The sequence below is a fragment of the Nomascus leucogenys genome, chromosome 9 (genome assembly GCF_006542625.1).
Source record: "Nomascus leucogenys isolate Asia chromosome 9, Asia_NLE_v1, whole genome shotgun sequence".
NCBI classification, from domain to species: Eukaryota; Metazoa; Chordata; class Mammalia; order Primates; family Hylobatidae; genus Nomascus; species Nomascus leucogenys.
In genome coordinates, this window is record NC_044389.1 from 104,336,556 (window position 1) to 104,355,780 (window position 19,225).

The 19,225-nt window shown below is 43.4% G+C and overlaps 1 protein-coding gene and 1 long non-coding RNA gene across 10 annotated transcripts in view; one reads left to right on the plus strand and one right to left on the minus strand.

Moving 5' to 3' along the window:
- Nucleotides 1-19,225, minus strand: part of CELF2 (CUGBP Elav-like family member 2) — an 867,108-nt gene that overhangs the window by 385,301 nt on the left and 462,582 nt on the right. The gene's annotated exons all lie outside the window — the stretch shown is intronic.
- LOC100587216 lies at nucleotides 1,838-18,827 on the plus strand. Of its 2 annotated transcripts, XR_001114024.2 has the most exons (6): nucleotides 1,838-2,200; nucleotides 6,586-6,696; nucleotides 7,546-7,634; nucleotides 8,052-8,121; nucleotides 9,831-9,972; nucleotides 18,350-18,827. It is a non-coding gene; the product is annotated as an uncharacterized LOC100587216 (long non-coding RNA). The 2 variants fall into 2 exon arrangements; XR_004031770.1 differs by lacking the exons at nucleotides 6,586-6,696; nucleotides 8,052-8,121.

Consider the following 19,225-nt stretch of genomic DNA (forward strand, 5'->3'; position numbering starts at 1 on the left):
GGGAGGCTGTTTCTCACCCCATCATTTACACAATCTGTTGTCAAATTTTCTGACTTTTGCCAATCTGATCATCAAAAAGTGGTATCCCGATGGAGTTTAATTTGCATTTGCCTTATTAGGAGTGTGCAATGCATATTTTCACATTTTAAAATAATTTCAATACCTTTTCCTGTAAAATGATTATTCATACACTTTACCGTTTCTCTATTGGTCTACTAGTCTTTGTCATTTTGATTTGTAGCAACTCTTGATATATTTTCAATAGCAGGCCTATGAAATAGACGAATTACGAATTTTTTTTTCTGGTTTGTCATTTTTTTTCTTTACTTTGCTTGTGGTGTTTTTGTTATGTATATTTTAGTTTGCCAAGCAGAATTTTTCAAAATGTAGTTGAATTTATCTAATTTTTCTCTTGCAGTCTTCGGGTTTTGTCTGATGGTTTCAAAAAGGTTTCCCCATTCTGATATCATAAAAGAATTCTCACATGGTTCCTTCTGATAAGTTTATTATTTTGTATTTTTCATTTAAGTCTTTGATCCATTTGAAATTCATCCTGGTGGAAGATATGGCTCTAACTTGTTTTTAACTGGGTGAATTGTATTTTTTTACACTTAGAGAAGCACAATATACAAGAAAACGTAGGTAGGATTGATAACAGCAGTCTTGAAGATTTCAAGCAAAGAGAAAATGAACAATTATTCTTGTTAGATATATTCAGCAGCTAAATTTCTTTTGGGTGTGAAAGCACACTCGATATTCTTCCCCCTCTCCTTACCAGTTGTCACTCATTTACCAAAAATATTAATCTGAACAGTGAATTGAGCTAAAAATTATAGATGGTAATTATAGATGGTATAGAGTGAAAGTTTCTGAAATGACATGAGTGATGGACTGTATTTTCCTCCCTTGCCACAGAATTCTCTTTTGTGGGCATCCTATCTCCTCGATTTTCAATGCTTTAAAAGCCTCAATGCAATAACAATATAATCATAAAAGCTAATTAGTAAAGATTTTGTGTCTTGTTAATGATGTACAATTGATTGTGGCTCGAGGACAGAACGAGAGTAACCATTCATCCGTGATGAGCATTGCATTTTATCTTCTCACAATGTGAAGGTGATGGCATTTTTATGACTGTGTTTCCATTATGGAGACATCTGAACCAACTCACCAATCTGTTTCGTAGCATCATCTTTTACTACTAGCAAACCTGAGCCCTTTAAAAATGTAGAGATAATTCTGGATGCCTGATTACGGGAGGAATGAGGAAAATTAATTACATATGGACCAAATGGTGAAAAACAGTCAGGCATCATTTATCTATTCTATCTTTGCTTAATTTCCTTTTTCAACTACACTTCTCTCCTATAAGGCCATTGGCCATAATTACATTATACAAATGCCCCATTAAAAATAACCTTAAAGCAGCTCCTTAAATAACTACAATCCCCCATCTCTTTTTTTTTTTCTGGACCATCTCATACTCATTAATTCTTTATAAATAAATATATGTAGATAGACACAGACATGCACAGATGTTAAAGTATCTATTTATGTAGAGAAGGAAACACCCTGTGGAGACTCTGGGACTTGCCAGGGAAAGCCACTCTCTGGGAATCTATTCTGCGCTAACTTCCTCTCCTGAGTCCAGTGGCTGGAAGCCTTCATTCCTGACTTCCTTCCCCGCTCACTGCCTTTCTTCTCTTTTCATAATTTCCTCCTCCACCTCAAGAGGCTCCAGCCCTGAAGCCATGCACAACTGTAGCTCCTATCTTTGGGGTTTGGTCCAATACCCCATTTTTCAAAGGCATGGGAGTCCGGCTTTTTTCAGAGTTGGTCTGGATCACAGAGCTGTGATGAGAAAAGTGCATCATGGGTGTGGAACTCCAGTGGGGAAGGATAATGAGTTTGTTGTGACGTGGTTCTTGTCTTAGATCATACAACCAACATGGTAATGCTGGCAAAGTAATTCCTGGTTGCCATTTTCTGACATTTGAAAAGATCTGAAGATACACCCCTTGGATGCCTGCAGAGAAGCTCTGGGGCTTCAGTCAATGACTCAGGGTAGCCACTGAACATGATGCTCGCAGTGGGTGCCACCTGGACTCCACTCTCTCTCTGGGATCATAGAGTCCAAGGTGTTCTGTGGCCTCTTGGCCAATCCCAGCAGCTCAGTGTGCAGAAGACCGAGGAGCCATTGGTCAGTGTAGGAGGTGCCTGGCGTTTTGAAGATGGGATCCAGAGGTCTCTTCACACTGAATGCCTCTTCCCCTCTTGTGCCAGCTTGATGCTGACTTCATTAAGTTTGGGCTGCTGGGCCCATGGGAGGAGAAAGGCAGGGGGTGGGTTGGGTAGGTGGATGGAACACAAGGCATCTCTTTATTTCTTCTTCTGTCTAAGTGAGTAGAGTTTGATTTAAATGGAAAAGCATGAATCTTTTTCTTTCCTCTTTACTCAAGGGCCGGCTCTAAGGGGGAGACACTAGGAGAAGTGGAAAGACTGAACACCGGGTGCATTGGGAGGGCTGTGGTTTTCAACCTTTAAAACTAGTGTCCTTGGAGGAGTAAAATGGCTTGGAGCCATCCTCAGCCACTCACTCAATCACCCTTCCCCTTTGCTGGTATCCGTTCACTGAACAGAAACTTTTTACAATGAAGGGCTTGAATATTTGATACTATAAAAATCTTTTTTTGTGTTGAAGAAGGGCCAGGTGCAGTGACTCATGACTGTAATCTCAGTGCTTCAGGAGGCCAAGGCAGGTGGATCACTTGAGCCCAGGAGTTCAAGACCAGCCTGAGCAATGTGGTGAGAACCCTGTCTCTACAAAAATATAGCTAGGTAGGGTGGTGCGTGCCTGTGGTCCCAGCTACTCAGAAAGCCAAGGTGGGAGGATGGCTTGAGCTCAAAAGGTCGAGGCTGCTGAGAACTATGATCGTACCTCCAGCCTGGGTAACAGAGTGAGACCCCATCTCTAAAAAGAAAAAAAAAAGGAGGATGGTGCTGAAGTTGAGTTCCCAGTGGTTTGAAGAATTTGTTCTGATGGCTTTGGTAAATGGTTTTTGTAGACACCAAGTGTCTAGCTAAATAACAAATCATGAAATAGAGGGGTCTGAAATTGGGACAGGAGCTATTTTCACGAGTTACCACAATCCTATCATGAGAGAATAACCACTACAACATACACACACCACAATGCTCAAATCTGACTGTTCTCAACTTTGACTGCCAAGGTATTTTCCATGGAAATTCTCCTTTGGCTCAGCACAGGCCTAGATTTCCGGGTGCCATGCATGGCACACTTTTTGCAAGAGACATTTTGCAGTAGAGGCGTATTTAATACATGCTGATAGCTGCTGCTATTCTGTCTTACACACTTTAACTGAACTTTCGTATTTTGTACTTGTGCCCCGAGGCAATTTAATCAGGAAAGTTGCAATGTGATGTGCAAAAATGATAAATAAGTAAATGATATCTAATTTCCAAAAGAGGGCAGCGGCAATGGGGAATCATGGTCCCCAGAGTCCCTCTTCATGTCACCCTCAAGAAATCCTTGCAATTCTGCCATTCTTCTATATGTCCCTGAGTGAGGCAGTCCCATGATAAGGTGCTATTAAAGAAATCATACGTATCCCCTCACACACACAGAATAAAATGAACATTAAGAATGGTATCACTTCCTCCTGCAGTTATCACTATTTATAAGACCATCACACATTTCCTTTGTCTTTATCCAGGTCCCCATGTGAAATCCTGACTCTTTGGAGCCTTTTGCCCCATTTGTTCAGACCCAGACCTCGCTGGGACCACAGAGAGAAGCACATGAGAATGGCCATTCTCTCACCTGCACCTCCCATCCTCAGACACACACACTGCACTGGGTTCTTCTTAGTAATGACCTCTGGGGTTCTAGCAACTGCAAGATTCAGAAACCACGGTTCAGGCCCTGGCCCTTTCCCAGTGCAAACTTCCTGCCTCTCTTCAAGAAGACAAGGTCAAGGTAGGGAAACCCAGGGAAGCTGCAAACCCTCAACTCGCCTCCTGCAGCCAGGGGATAAACTCAGGAAGCAGAGGAGGGAGGTGGGATGATATATGGTCCCAGGCATTGCCAAGGTAATCAGAGAAGACTGTCAAGCAACCAAGGGTTAGAAAGAGGATGCTGTGCCCTTTTAGCATTGAAAAAGGCAAAGTTCCATCACCTGAAAAGAATGTGAATGTCTCAGGTAGACAAAATAAGGGTTTTCAGCCAAAACTGATCCAAGTCATGTAAAGTGAGTTTGAATTTGTAGGTGAGTTTTTTTTTTGGCGTGTGTGTGGGTGTTTTGTTTTGTTTTGTTTTGAGACACAGTCTCACTCTGTCACCCAGGTTGCAGTGCAGTGGTGTGATCTTGGCTCAATATAACCGCCTCCCAGCTTCAAGTGGTTCTCATGCCTCAGCCTCCCGAGTAGCTGGGACTACAGGTGCCTGCCACCAAGCCTGGCTAATTTATTTATTATTTTTTTTTTTTGTATTTTTAGTAGAGATGGGGTTTTGTTGTGTTGGCCAGGCTGGTCTTGAACTCCTGGCCTCAAGCGATCCATCTGCCTCGGCCTCCCAAAGTGCTGAGATTACAGGCACGAGCCACCATGCCTGGCCTCTGGGTGAGGTTTTTAAAAGACAAAACAAAACTTAATGTATTCCTGCTTGAGAAGCTTCTGCCACCCTCCTCTGCGGCATGATGGCCTCCAGCATGGCACTAGGTGTACCATCTCTCTTATCCACAGTGGTGATGCCAGGCCTGGGGAGATTGCCTAAAGGCATAGCCCCACTGGAAGCTGTGCCATCCACAAGACATGAGTGGGGTTTGGGGACTGATACGTTGCTCCAGAAAGTGCAGTGGCTTTGGGAGTGGCACAGGGTTGAAAGGAGAGAGAATATGGGAAGGGGATGCAATGGAGAAAGCTGAGAGGAGGTGGCCTTGGAGACGGAGGGAACACATGTATAGAGGATCCCCTCAAACTCCAGGAAGTGAGACTTCACATGCAAATATTTTCACCCTGAATTTCCCTTCTCTCTCGCAGAGATGGTCCCCTCACCTCCTCCAATTCTCTCTGCGTAAATACTGTTGTCACCTGCTGTTTGTGTGTGCATGTTCATCTGGGGGAACCTAGGTCCCGGCAGTGTCTGGAACACGTGAAAGAGTTGCTCCTGCTTCTCCACAGTCAGGAGCAGGAAACTTACCTTTCAGATGGGTACAGAGACAGGTAAGCATTTTTGCAGGAAGCCAGAGACAGCCAATGCCAGCAGCAGAAGAATTCAGACAGGGGTTTGATCACAATAAGAAGGACCATGGAGAGTTTGAAAGACCCCAAGATTTAGAACGTAAAAACATGACAGCCACTGTGCAAGAGGGTCTGCCTGTCTCAGGGATGTGGATAGGTAGAGAATGAAGAGGAAGGGCTCAGAGGTCCCGACTATCATACAGAAAGGAAACTATGGTGCTTCATGCAGAGAAACAGCCCTCCCAGCCTAGTGGGGCTTCATGTAGCCTTGGCTTCCTGAACATTCTTGAAGCCTTCTGAAATGTTCAGAAAACAACCAATTTAGCCAAAGTTTAAATTGAAGCCCACAAATTTACATAAAGCTTGATCAAACAGCAGAACATCAAGTCTTAGGCCCAACACAGAAGGTGTCATCACAAGACAGGGTGTGGCTTTGACAGCAGCCCCCAAATTTGGAAACCATCCAAACCTTTCCCTCCAGAGCAGGGGGCTCTGGGCCTAGCTCACAGGACATGCTCCTGAGGCTAGCTATTTTTCTGCTATTACTTTAGCTAAGAGAGACATGTAAGGGCTGGATGTAAACTCCCAGAGGGCACCTCCTGGTCTAGAGAAGATGCAGCATGAGCTCAGGTGGGAAGCAAGGTCTGTATTGAGATACTGAATACAAGACCAAGAATACAGAACTGGAGGACTATGGGTGAAGAAGGTGCAGACCAGGCTGTATTATGGAAGTGGTTTCCATCCCTCTCTCCATCCATGTGAACTTGCCCACTTTCCAGCTGCATGATCTGATGAGCCCAGGTTTCCGGCAAAATACAGAGGCCCAGCCCTTCTGGAATGTTTAAATTTCTGAATTAAGAGAAGTGGGTACCCACACAATGTGTCCAAACCTACATCCAGCTTTCTCATTCCCTTGCATGATCTGTACATATCTAACACCCCAAGGGCAATTCTTTGTGATTTTCCTACCATGCTTGGACGTTCTTGCCTCAAGCTCCTACGGGATCCCATCTCTCCCCCGCTGGCTTGCTCCAACACACTCTTCACGAAGACTTTCCTATGGCCCCAGACTGGAAGCATTTTCTCTCTCCTCAAATGCCATATTTTTCCTTTGTGGTGAAGATGTGTGTATGTGTCTGCTTACACTACTCATGACCTTGAAAGCAGAAAGTTGAAGGCATTCAGGTGTCTAGCGGGGATTACACAGTAGGCACTCACTCCCTCATACATTTCTTGATTCTATAAACTTGAAAGCCAGGCATTGTTCTAGGCACTGAGGACACTGAGGTAATAGGACACCGCTTTCCTCTTTCGTATGCTTGTTAGGAATTCAACACAACACGAAATAATCGACAAATTCAGGGAATGTTAATCTGACCATCCCCAGTTACAAATGATGTTTCTTGCTACCTTCCATTCCTGCCCTCATAAATCAAGGTAATTACTTGGCAATCTGGCTATGCCTTGTAAGGCAAAAGAGCTGTTCATTTCTGGTGTCAAATGGTGAACAGGGAGGGGAGGAAAATGGTAAATAATCCTGCCTCCCATCTGTGCCCAATCAGCTCTAAATCTCCAGGAAAAAATGTGCTCAGGATCACCAGAGAAATGTCCTTCCAACTGTGCGTGGAAAGGTGTGATTTTGTGCAGCAGGTAAGGGACTGGGTAGAGTAAGTGTGTGCTGAGCTTTTGTGTTTGAAAGCGAGCCTGTGCACTTCTAATGGATTGGAAGCTTTCCTTGCCTTCTCCGATTTTACACACAGCAAGGACAGCAAAGCCTTCCAGACCTGCCTGTGACATGCGCTGCACATTCTAAAGATGCCTGTGCAATGGAAAACACCACTGTCTGCTCCAGCACAGCTGCCATTCTTCCATCTTATCGAGCTTAATGCAACAACTCCTCACAGGGAGAGATTTTAAAATGTGTTCTTGGCAGAAGAAAGACTCAAAGATGGGACAAATGGGTCATTTAAATGCCTGTTAAAATGGAAACGGACATAGTATAGTCAGAGGATTGTGGCAGCTAAGAATAGAGTCTCTGGAGCAAATCTGCATAGGTGGCAACCCCAAGCACAGGAGGTCCTAGTTGTATGAACTTAGGTAAGTACAGAGGGTTCGTACTTCTCTATACCTCATCTCTAAATGGAGTCAGTAAAAGAACTTACCTTAGAAGTATTATTGTATTAAATGAATTAACATTTGTAAGGGGCTTAGAATAGTGCCTGGCAGTCACCATGTGAGTCTTTATTAAATTAAAAAAAAAACAAACTAAAACTTTATCTTCTTTAGGAAAAGAAAAAGAGAACATATATCCCCCTACCTTTTGATTTCCAACAGTCTACTGAGAGGCCAACATTATTTGCAGGGAAAGAAAAGGGGTAAGTTTTATCATATACAGTACACTTTTATGCTTACTAATCTCTTAAACTGAAGGAAAACATCCAAAGAGGGAAAAAGGAGTCTTCCCCAAAGGCTACTTAAATAAAAACTGAATAAATGAAAGCTCTGTAGGTAATTTAACCCTCTGGATAGAGTGACACAATTTCTATACCCTTAATGAGTATCACGTGCATTCCAGTGGGGAGAGAAATTCCCCAAATTGGTCCTCTTTATGCCTTGTTTCCTTCTTGATGTGCAATTTCATCTTTCTGGAGCTCATATAAATCTCCCCCGGCCTATATTATCTTCCCATTATGAGCCAGAGGCCATGATGACAGCCACCTGTTTTAATGACAGAGCCAGGATGGCATCATTTTCAGCAGAGTGTTGTTAGTCTGGGTAACCTTTCACTTCAGGAATACCATCCCCACCCTCTTGCAGCTACATGCCAGTTCCAGAGCACCTGTTCCCCTCTACTTTGAAAAGGTAAATTCCTCCCCAAGGGGGCTCCCCTGCCTACAGCCCAATCCCCTGCTACACAATTTGTATAAATCTTGCACTTTTGGTCGCTATGGTTTTCTCAATCAAACCAGCAGGGGGGAAACCGTGGGAGGTGGAAACATATTGTTTGAGGGTATGCATTAACATCCCATAATAACCCAGCCAGAAATTTGTCAACATCATTAACAGCCCCTTTCCTGGGGCTTCTATCCTGGAGCAGCTGCTGAGGGGCCCTCGCTGTTGACTCCCCCAGGACATTAGGTGTGTGGGATGAACAGCACCGCAGGGTTCATGCCAGTGACTGCCAGCAACACCATTTACTACTCAGATACACCCAGAGAGGGGCTCCCAGAGCTCTGGTCACCTCCACTGAGCCCCAGTGACATCCCCAGCCTCCCTGTACTGCCTAGATGGCTAAACATGGATTTCACCTTCAAAGCTGTGCTGGCAAGCCCACCTAAGTCAGGCCCAGGTAGTTCTTGGCTTGTCCCTGGTCCTGGGCACACAGTGTGGTGTAAACTGGAAATCACATGGGTCTCGGTGCAGAGCTGGCTCTTCCTCTTACAGGGTGGAAGACCACAGGTGGGGCTTGTCACTTCCCTAACAAAATGCTGTGGTGCCTATAGGTGGCATGTGCTGGGGTCTGGCCAAGAGCAGGTACTCAGGGCAAGTTACCTGCTTTCCTCCCTCCCAGGATACCCAAAACCTGCTCATCAGCCAAGGTCCAAGGCTACTGCATGAAGCCGAAGGAGGGAAATGCTGTCAGCTGCCCCCTCCACCAAACAACCTTGTTCTCCCTGCTTCTATGCTGGGTCCCCTGGCAGCATCCCCACTCCTGGGTTAGCACCTACGGCTCCCATCCATTCTTAGGCTGAATGTCTAAGACTCCCTGATGTTCCAGTCCCACACATTGCTCTGAATCCACACACTGCTTTCCTGCTTCCATCCTTGTTCAGATGGAAGCCTAGGCTCTCCTCTCAGGCTAATCCCATCTGTGCCCTGGATCCCATGCCCTCTTGCCTTCTCAGGGACTCTGCCCTCTTTCCCCCTCTCCTGATGCCTTCTATGCACTTAGATGAGTAAGTTTCTCCTCTCTTTAAGAAACATCTGGCTGGATGCAGGGACTCATGCCTATAATTCCAGCACTTTGGGAGGCTGAGGCAGGCAGCTCACCTGAGTTCAGTTGTTTGAGACCAGCCTGGCCAATGTGGCGAAACCCCATTTCTACTAAAAATACACAAAAATAGCTGGGCATGGTGGTGCACACCTTTAATCCCAGCTACTTGTGAGGCTGAGGCATGAGAATCGCTTGAACTTGGGAGGTGGAAGTTGCAGTGAGCTGAGATCACGCCATTGCACTCCAGTCTGGGCAACAGAGTGAGAGTCTATCTCAAAAAAAAAAGAAAAGAAAAGAAAAGAAAAGAAATCCTCCCTCCAAGTTTATTCTGACCCGCTCACTACCATTCTTGTGAGGGGACCTCTCTTGTCCCCTTTAAAGCTGAGCTTAAATGAAATGAAGTTCCCATATTTGCTCAGTTCAAACTCACTTCAAATCCACTCCACCCTGGCTTCCTTCTTAACTCAGAGGCCAAGGCTGCTTCTGTGTGCACTGCTCTCACCTGATCCTTAGTGCCTATGATGACTGTGGACTAGTTCAGATCCTCTGTTCTTCTCATGCAAAATACTTTCTCCAGGTCAAATTGTTTTGCCAGTAACTCCCAAATCATCTACAGCCAAGGGGAGAAGTGTTTCAAGACGGAGGTGCTCAGTGGTATCAAATACTGCCAACAGACCAAGTAATACATGCACTGAAGTGTTTACTGGATCTAGCTATATGTAAGTCACTGACAAATTCTGTAAAGTTTTTGTGGTGGGGTAGGGAGACTGCAGATCAGTTACACAAACTCAGTGAGTTAAAGTGACTTACAAGGCTCAAAGTCACACACCTAGATAGACTCAATACTAGATAAGAGACTCTTGACTTCTACTATGTTATTTCATAGTTAAGTATGGACTCAGCTTGCCTTCCCTTGTGAGGGTAGAAAACTACTTTTTAAGGCATGGCTGGTCCACCCTCACATGGGCAAGTTTCAGAGTCATATTAAAGAGCAATGTTGGGGCTGAGTGTGGTGGCTCACGCCTGTAATCTCAGCACTTAGGGAGGCGGAGGCAAGCAGATCACCTGAGGTCAGGAGTTTGAGACCAGCCTGGCCAACATGGCAAAACGCTATCTCTACAAAAAAAAAAAAAAAAAAAAAATAGCTGGGAGTAGTGGTGCGTGCCTATAATCCCAGCTACTCAGGAGGCTGAGGTGGGAGAATTGCTGGAACCCGAGAAGCAGAGATTGCAGTAAGCCAAGATTGTGCCACTGCACTCCAGCCTGGGTGACAGAGCGAGACTATGTCAAACAAACAAACACAAAACAGAAAAGAGCAATGTTTGGTAGCTGATATAGCTAGTTCTTCAAGAACAGTGTTTTGCCTTAGGCTCCAGAGTCCTTCTAGAGCATCTCAATCATTCCTAGCACATGCCTAGATCATAAGACTTTGATTCCCTATCCTAATCTGCCCGTCCTTGTAAGAAATATGCACATGAGTTTCTGCTCCTACCATTGTCTGTAGCTCTCGGGTCCACATGGCTTTTTCCTTCCAGAGGTCAACTAACACTCTTCCTTTGGCCCCATGTGGGAGTTCTGCCCCTCACAGGTAGCAACTTGATAGCAATACTCTTACCAAACGCTAGAGGTTCAGTCTAGGTTTCCTTGCTGGCTGCACAGAAAGCCAATCACTGAGACAAGTATTGCCAGGAAGAAGACCTTATTCAGCTGACATCAGTTGGAGAGATGGGAGACAAACCCCAAATCTGTCCTCTCCCCAACAATAAAGTTAATGGTTTATATAGACAGGAAGGACAACAGGAGGGGCAAGGAAGAGGAGTTGGTTAACAGGCGGCAGGTGCATTTCATTGTACAAATATAAGTTTCTGAAGCTTCAGTTCTATGGGCATCCCGGCTTGTTGGAAAATAGCTCAATACTTGTGGGTCCTGCCCTGAGCTTCCCCTTGGCTTGAACTGTGGTTCCTTTTTGGCCACAATGGGACTGTTGCCAATTATCCAAGAAATAGTTAATCTGATCATCATATTTTCTTGAACCTAAGATTTAGTCTTCATTCTCAAGGTATTAATCCACATCACCACAAATAATTAAGAATTTGTCCTAGAACTTAGCATTTATTGCATCAAAAATAACTCCCCATCATATAGCAATTTTAGAATCAAGTCTACGTATAAAGCATCTAAAATGGCCCCCAGTAATCCCTACCTCTTGGTATTCATGTCTTTGTATAATCCCCCCTTTGAGTATGGGCCGAATCTCATGACTCATTTATAATGAAGAGAGTGCAGTAACAGGGATGGCATGTCATTAGATTAAGTTACAAAATGACTATGACTTTCATCTTGTGGCCAGATTTTATTCTCTCTCTTGTTTGCTACAATGGAAGCTAGTTTCCCTATGGAAAGACCCACATGGCAAGGAAGTGAGGGCTGTCCCAGGCAACAGAAAGGCAGGGACTAAGGCCCTCAGTCCAATAGACTGTAAGAAACGGAATCCTTCCAACAACTACACAAGTGAGCTTACAAGCAGATCCATCCACAGTCAAGTTTTCATATCAGATCACAGCCCCCTTGACTGCAGCTTTGTGAGAGACGGTGAGGCATGAGTGCCCACCAAAGCTGTGCCCAATTTCCTGACCCCAAGAAACCGAGATAACAAATGTTTGTTGTTTTAAGCAGCTAACTTTTGGAATCATTTTTATACATAAGCAGATAACCAATATTGCATGTAAGCTAACCCTTTTGCATGATCCAAGAGTAGAAAAGAATCACATCCAAGACAATTTTTTTTTCCTGAGGCCCAAATCAAAATGAAGACAGAAAATTATATTGTCAAAATTCACAAATTCATGCATGATACATGATAAGGAACATGATGTTATGAAGATTATTGACTTTTGGTTTTTTTTTTTTTGAGACAGAGTCTCATTGTCACCCACGCTGGAGTAAAGTGGTGTGATCTTGGCTCACCACAACCTCTACTTCCTGAGTTCAATCAATCCTTCTGCCCCAGCCTCCCCAGTGGTTGGGATTACAGGCCCCTGCCACCACACGTGGCTAATTTTTGTATTTTTAGTAGAAAAGGAATTTCACTATGTTGGCCAGGCTGGTCTCAAACTCCTGACCTCAAGTAATCCACCCGCCTTGGCCTCCCAAAGTGCTGGGATTGTAGGCGTGAGGCACTGCGCCTGGTCGACTTTTGATTTCTAAGGTTAACTATTAATAGGAAAGTAACACGCATATCCTTCTATTCCTACCATCCCAACTGAGTAAATGGAAGAGACGAGTCGTTGTTGCTTGCTGGGTGTCACTTGGCTGTTGTTTTCTCTAGCTGATTTGGGCAGATGCAAAGTGGCTCTAGGATCCAAGTGCAGCGTTAGCATTAGCGAATTCCCAAAATATCTTGTTTTCCTGGGGTAAATTTACTTTATAACTACTACCATTGCCAACCAGAAATTAAATCAATAAATCAGTATGAGGAAATTGTCAAGAGGAGCTGGGAGTCCTGCTAGAAGAAACCAAGGGTTTATGGACTGAATTCCCACACTCCTCTGTAGCTGGCCTGCCACCCAGTTCCAGGGTCATGGGAGGCCTAGAGAGGGGGATGGCATCAGGACCCTGGGGGCAGGAAAACACTCCAGCACTCTCGGTCCAAGTTGGCTATGGTGTCTCCGTAGCACATTTCTTCACTCCTCCAGAAAAAAAGAGAAAGTAATCATTGCCAAGCTCCTTCTGCTCTTGTTTCTTGCAGGGAATATGTATTTCTAACTTATTAACCCTTTGCAGATACTTTCCATTTCTGCATGCTCAATGCTGCTTTTCTGTGAGCCCCCTTTTCCTCTGGTGTTGTTTCTTTAGAACAACATCACTCAGGACCCCGTGAAGAAGATAAAAGATCACCCTGACTATAAGTTATGAAGTTAACACAGTTGGCATACTTAGATGTTTGGTGGAGAAATGGCCTTTTGAGGTTTTACATTAGCACTGCAGGGTAATTCACTGAATCATGTGGAAATCATGATTGCTACAAAAGTTACAGATGATCAAAACCAGCAAATAAGCCAAAAATATATGTATTTTTGGAAGGAACAGCTCTCTGCAACCCTTCTTCTCCCTACCCTTCATGCCACACATACATACACTACACATATGAACACATTGAGATTTATGCTTGGCCAGACACACTCCCAGGTTACAACTACTATGTACATAATGAGAACTACCAGAATAATAAATGAAAGCAATCCCATGCTATTCCTAGATGTTTCTATGTTTAGTGCCATGCATTTAAAATATCCATATGAGTTACTGAATTTTGTATACTTCATTCAAATATGTTAGTAGAATATAAACAAAGCCATTTGTGTGACACGGAACCTCTTGATACTTGAAAATGTCCAAGTGACTAAAGCAATTTTTTCATTTTTGTCTGGATGCTGGACATCGTCCTTACCTCAAACCTGCACTCCTCAGTCCACACTACTCCTTTCCCTGCATGGCAAAGGAGCAAGTTAGCTGCCTTTGTGGGACTTAGCAGGGATTATCCACAGTTCTTCAATGATTCATTGAGAACTGGGAACTGCCCAGAACACTGGGAACTGATTTATCTTGAATAATCAAAGATAAACATATGCTAATCTTGTAAAAAACAAACAAAACAAAACAAAAAACCAGGTATAACTACTGATGTGAAAAGTGTAATTCCCCCAAGTGCCACCCTTTACAGTTAAGGTAGCCGACATATAGAGTATGTGCTCTCTCGTGCCAACCCTTTTGTTTCTTTTCCCACCTCCACACACATAATAAATTTGGCAAGCATAAAATTTAGATATTAGGTTGGGGACCTAAATCAGAAGTAAAATGATATTTTCAGAAACTATCTCTAATCGTTGATCTGTCTATGGACGCTGCCTGACATGTTGCCAATGCTAGCTTTTCTGATTCTATTTGAATCATTCATTTTTCTCCTTCCCTCCCTTCATTGAATAAACACTTATTAAGAATTTGCTAATTATCAGCTGAGTAGGGCGGCTCACACCTGTAATCCCAGCACTTTGGGAGGCCAAGGTGGGTGGAACACCTGAGGTCAGGAGTTTGAGATCAGCCTGGCCAATATGGTGAAACCCTGTCTCTACTAAAAATACAAAAATTATCACGGCGTGATGGCTCGTGCCTATAATCCCAGCTACTTGGGAGGCTGAGGCAGGAGAATAGCTTGAACCCGGGAGGCAGAGGTTGCAGTGAGCCAGATCACACCACTGCATTCCAGCCTGGGTGACAGGCGAGACTCCGTCTCAAAAACAACAACAACAACAACAAAACAAAAGAACTTGCTAATTATCAAGCACAACAGACCAGGTGATGGGGTTACAACAGTAGCCACACTGATAAGGTGGAGACTGTCAGGGCCCTGCCTATATGACCTCAGCCTGCCCTGAAGGTTGTCTGCAGATCCCTCCCCAAGAAGCCTGTGGGTCTCAGGCTTTCTGACTTTCAGAGAGGGATTTTCCTGCTGCAGGAGCGCTTGGCCTAGGCATGGAGAAAGACAGATGCACACAAGAGCAAACACCCCTGGGGTGACTTCAACTAGCGAGAGGCAGGGCAGATGGAAAAAGACAGCAGCTTCTTCATCCCTCAGTGGGGCAGTGCTTGACGGGGTCCCCAGCGGGCTCGAGCCTGAGTTGTCCAGGCACTAACCCACCTACACTCAGGCTTTGCTGACCTCCTCCATTCCTGTCTCACATCCCCCTCCCTCATGTCCTTAGACTCAAATTCTTGTCTCAAGATCTTCTTCGGGGAAATTCAGTGAACCTACAAACTCACTTGGGAGACAAAGAAAAGGACCTCCAAATTGTCATATAACTCCTGTTTTCCCCCAAGTAATTCAAATAGCAGAATGCTAAAATAATTCAAGTTGAGAATCTTCTAAACTCAAGTTGCCTGACATGTTTGCAATGGTATTTTAACATATCCCTCAGTGTCACAAAAACCCATGAAGTGTTCATTCAGATGAAATTTGAAGGACACGGAAAACCCAGGCATATTCTGTGAAAGAATTATCATCTGATGCCCAAAATACAATGCTCTTGCATTTTTCATTCTCTACATTTAAAGATAATCCTTTGGTATTTGGGTCTTTGGATTGGCTGCTCTGCTCAGCCCTTTGTTAAATCTAAATAACATTTCCTACACTGCAAAATAATATAATACCTTGAATCAAACCAGTTGTTCTTGGTAAACTTTACTTGAATGCTATTTTTCATCAACATCACATGCCCATTAGAAAACAAAGAATAGCTGGCTTTTCACTAAAGTGATTAGTTTTCTATGATTGAATTCTGCATATTCAGTATTACCCGTTTCCCCTCTATCTCTCTTGAGTCATTCCAAATTAGATTTCTATATCTAAGATACCTCAGTTTACTTTAGTGGAGGGGATAGACTGAATGGGAATAGAGTCAAAAGTAGAGAAGAATTTTGCTTCTCTAATATTTTTCAGTGCATATAGAGTAAATAAACAAAGACAATTTGAATACCTGTGCAGTCAATAAATGTCAGTTTCCAGGAATCAATATCAAAACTATGGTTAATTCATAGTCCCCCTTTCCCTCCCTCCATATATCTATCTATCTATCTATCTATCTATCTATCTATCTATCTATCTATCTATCTATACATTCATACACTATCATGCTATCTAGACTTACACTGTCTACAGCCACTGATACAGAATGAGAACATCTAGGAACTCAATTACTTGACACAAATAACACTTCACATTGGTAAAATAAACACTAATATAAAAACTTCTGTCACTCCATCAATTATAGCTACTCATCACAAACTCAGAAGTGAAAGTCAAATCTTGATTGATGCTGTATCCTAATATGATACTGTATCCTAAGCTCAATAACAGAATATTGCCTTTCTCAAGTTCTTTTCAATCCACAGGATTCCACAGCTGTTTTACAGTAATTCAGAGTTTGAAGACAAATTACTCCTGCAGTACCAGTTTCCAAAATGCTTTGTAGCACCTTCTCAAAACACAAATGGGAAGAAGCCAATCAGAAATAAGGTAGAATTGGCCAGGCCAGGCACGGTGGCTCACGCCTGTAATCCAGCACTTTGGGAGGCCAAGGCGGATGGATCACCTGAGGTCAGGAGTTTGAGACCAGCCTGGCCAACATGGGAAATCCTGTCTCTACTAAAAATACAAAAATTAGCTGGGTGTGGTGGCACCTGCCTATAATCCCAGCTACTTGGGAGGCTGAGGCAGAAGAATCGCTTGAACCTGGGAGGCGGAGGTTGCAGTGAGACAAGATTGCACCACTGCACTCCAGCCTGGGCAACAGAGCGAGGCTCTGTCACACACACACACAAAAAAAACAAAAAGAAGAACAAAAAAGAAGAAAGAAGGTAGAATAAATAAAAGCATTACATTCATTCATTCATTCATTTTTATTGAGATGTAATTAGAGCCTAAGCATCATATGCTTAAACCTCCGGATGAGAGACTTGGCAAGTGTTGGTTACTTCTTTCAAAGATGAGACTGGTGGCTCTGTAGTCGTTTGCTCCTCAAAGGATGGTCTGAGGACCAGAATCATCAGAAACCCCATGGGAGCTTGTCAGAAATATAGAATTTCAGGTTTCGCCCCAGACCAGCTGAATCAGAACATGCATTTAAACACAATCCTCAGGCCACCCAAATTTGAGGAGCACCATTCTACACTGTGATATGCCAGCATCGACACTTGTTTCAGCACTTTGCTTTTGCTTGTTTCAGCACCAGAACAAGGTTATGGTGGAAAACACTAGAAATGAAGATTTTGTCCCCAGGGATGGGGGATACAAGTTACCAAAGAAGTGATGAGAAAAGGTACAGACAACCAGAAAGTAGTTAAAAGGGTTCCTGACTCTTCTGCCCCAAGAACGGGCCCTGCAATGATCAATGGGCTCCATCCACCCCAAGCAAATGTTAGCTTGTCCAGTGATCCCACATAGTGTTGTCATGAAGACTTGCTTTCCACTGTCTGATCTTCAGCCTATTCATCTGTAAAACAAGGAGACGATGCAAAACAGGTTCCATGGAGCTCTAAGGTTCTAGGATTCTAGATACAAAAACTAACAGGCTGAGTGTATACTGCAGGGAGAACAGTCATGTAACATGAGAATTTTTGCACAATTATGCAGATTACTTTGTGATCTTGGACAATCTTTATGTCAAAATGTGATTATTGCTCCATTCAAAGTAACCATTTCTTTACCTTCTTTCTAACCTCTGAATGACTTATTGTTTCTTTCTTTTCTCTCTCTTTATTATTTTATTTTATTTTGTGAGATGGAGTCTCACTCTGTCACCCAGGCTGGAGTGCAGTGGTACCATCTTGGCTTACTGCAACCTCTGCCTCCAGGGTTTAAGCGATTCTCTTGCCTCAGCCTTCTGAGTAGCTGGGACTACAGGTGTGTGCCACCACGCCTGGCTAATTTTTTTTTTTTTTTTTTTTTTTGTATTTTTAGTAGAGACAGGGTTTCACCATGCACCATGTTGGCCAGGCTGATCTTGACCTCCTGACCTCAGGTGATCCACCTGCCTTGGCCTCCCAAAGTGTTGGGATTACAGGCGTGATCCAAGAACTTATTATTTCTTTCTACTTTACAAAAGTCAACTAGAAGGCACATGTGTATCAGAGAAGGGAGAAAAATCCATGAGAGAGTGGAAGAGAGAAAGGATGAAGAATTATAAGAAATATTTGCAGAACCACTGGATTATGAGAATTCCTAAAAACCAATGTGACACCATCTTGCTTTCCAGGGATTAATTCCTTTTGCAGTGCTTCATTTCCCAATTGTAAAGTAGGATTGTTCTTTATTATTGCTAGAAATGGGAACATATCTTTGTTAACTTCCCAGGCATCCCTGTATGATGTATGAGTGGCCACACACATTAACTAACAAAACGTGAAGTCCCTGTGGCTCAACAACCCTTGGGATGATATGCCATATTAGTTACCAGCCACTGTATGACCTATTTTCCCTTACCTGTTATGCCTAAGTTTCTCTCAAAGCACTGTCTCAAACTCATCTCTGCTATTTTATAGGAAATTTTAATTTCCTATGGACACTTAGGCCATACTGAAGCAAGGTGACAAAATGAATAGCTACAATGTCTCACGAATCTTGGGTTTCCATTCACCCTGGTATTCAAGAGAAATTCTTGCATCATGGAAGTTGAAGTTGGATAGGGCTTTCTCAGCTGAACACTGTCATCTGCCAGAGCTTCAGGCAAGAACTCAGAACAGATAAAACCCCAGACATGACAAAATAAGCCAAGGAATACCAGGCCAAGATGTGAAAGGCCAGATGAGAACAAGCAGCATATACGATTCTGTTGCCAACAGATCTCCCCCAACAGTGTCGTGCACCAAATTTCCACAGTGAATGTCAGGAAAAAATGGCAATTGAGGTGGGTGGTCAAAAGAGAAGCACAGTCTATGATGAAGTCACCCGAGAGAAGTCCTTTTTCCTTTTTCTCCTGAGAAATTACCAGAAGAAATTAAAATCCTTTTGAGTATTGCATTTACCTCTGAAGTAACATTATTTGTTCTTAAGGAATCTCTATCAAATTTGCATCTTGTCTAATTTAGCAGGGAATGTCACCAGGATAAGACAACTGCAAAACCCATTTGGGTGTGCCAAATGGCTTCAACTGAACCTCCGTGCAAACAACATACAAGATGCTTTCTTACTAAATGCCCAAACATCAAGTTCTACATCCAGAACTGCCCCTCAACCCTCACCCTCTCAAACTCAGTAAAAAAAAAAAAAAACCCTCTTTCTAGCTCTGCATTTCCAATGAATGCCTCTTCCTCCAGACATCCCTAGTTTTTATTCATGATACTATGACATTCCTAAACTGGAAATGTGAGAATCATGTGGACTGCTCGCTCCCTCCTTCATTGCCTGAGTTTAAGCAA